This window comes from Microtus ochrogaster, unplaced genomic scaffold (assembly GCF_000317375.1).
Source record: "Microtus ochrogaster isolate Prairie Vole_2 unplaced genomic scaffold, MicOch1.0 UNK110, whole genome shotgun sequence".
Taxonomy (NCBI): domain Eukaryota; kingdom Metazoa; phylum Chordata; class Mammalia; order Rodentia; family Cricetidae; genus Microtus; species Microtus ochrogaster.
In genome coordinates, this window is record NW_004949208.1 from 4,412 (window position 1) to 6,201 (window position 1,790).

A 1,790-nucleotide genomic window follows, 5' to 3' on the forward strand; every position below is an offset into this window, starting at 1 on the left:
GCGAGGGGACTTCTTTTATCTAGTCTGTTTGGTGTTCTCTACGCTTCTTATATCTTCATAGGCATATCTTTCCTTAGTTTGGGAAAGTTTTCTTCTATCATTTTGTTAAACATAGTTTCTCTGCTTTTCAGTTGAACTTCTGTTCCTTCTTCTATACTTATTATTCTTAGGTTTGGTCTTTGCATGGTGTCCCACATTTCTTAGCTATTTTGGGTTAAGCTTATGTTAGATTTAATGTTTTCTTTGACTGATGAGTCTATTTCCTCTATTGTATCTTCAGCACTTGAGATTCTCTTTTCCATCTCTTGTATTCTGCTGTTTATGCTTGTGTTTGTGGTTCCTGATCATTTTCTCCTTTATTTTTGTTCTATAATTTTCACAGCTTGTGTTTTCTTTATTGTCTTTATTTCAGTTTTCAAGTCTTGAATAGTTTCTTTCATATGTTTGATTGCTTTTTCTTGGTTTTCTTTAAGAGATTTGCTGGTGTCTTCCAATTTTTGTTTGCCTTTTCCTCCATTTCTTTAAAGGAATTTCTCATATCCTCTTAAAGAGATTCAAACAATCTCCTGAAGTTTATTTTTTAGGTCATCTTCTTCTGCTTCATATATATTTGGTTGTTCAAGTCTTGCTGTTGTAGGGTCTCTAGATTTTACTAGTGTGATGTTGTTCTTTGTGGTGTTGCATGAGTTCTTACCTTGTCTACTCATCTTTTTCTCTAATTGATGTGGTTGGGGCTGACTGTGATTTTCATTATTAATCTTCTAAGTGCCAGTGAATCCAAGGCTCAGATAGCTGTTCCTATTGGTACAATCAGTGCCACAGTTCTAGTTACCCTGTTGGTCACTCTCTGTTCCTGGAGGTCACTTAGTGCTCCCAGGCTTTTCTCCACTCCTTTGGAGTTTGCTGTCTCAGGCCTCTCTAGCCTAGGTTGTTATATCAGACCAGTTTCTGTAAATGTCCCTGGTCTGGATTCATTCTTGCAGAGCTCCCTGGCTTGGAGTTGGTCCTGTAAAGGTCTCTGGCTCTTACTTACTCCCTCAGAGATCCCAGACTCAGGTGTGCCCACACCCACGGAGGTTCTGGTTCAGGGCTACTCCCTCAGAGGGTCCATACTCATGCCTGGACCCACAGAGATTTCTAGTTCCTGCCTACTCCCTTTTCCATTTGTAGAATTTTTATGTATAAAGAACTTCTATTTATATATAAACCAGTAAAAAAAAACAAACTGACTGCAGGCTCTTGCCGAGGCTATTGTTTACTCTCCATAAGCTGGTGATGGTAAGACCCTATTGCTGAAGACACAACATACTTACATAATCAATTACAGAGAAATTTACGTATTGAAATTAGTAGCCCTAATTTTTAACCCAAATATTGAATAGGCCTTTTCCTCAAAATTCTGGTTTGTATCTTTCTTGCTTTTCTTTCTTTAATTCCATTTTTATACTCTGAATTTGTGCCTCAAGTTCATTTCCAAGTCACCTACATCTACCCATAGTGATGACGTTTATTAGCAAGCATGTCCTTTTGTGAAGGCATGTCCCCTACTGCCTCGGGAACCAGGGTTCACATGCTGGGTATAACCCACCATCTCCCCTGTTCCTTTCTGCCCCGCAGGTATCTCAGTCACGCTCTTCATTTACGCACTGCACCACAACCCGAAGGTGTGGCCAAACCCAGAGGTAAGAAGTCCTACATGAGGACAGGGGGAGATTCCTCCAGACCAAAACCTGCTGTCCCCACCTCTAGCATCTTGTCCCCTGGTAGGTTTAAGCAGTGCTTTAACCTCT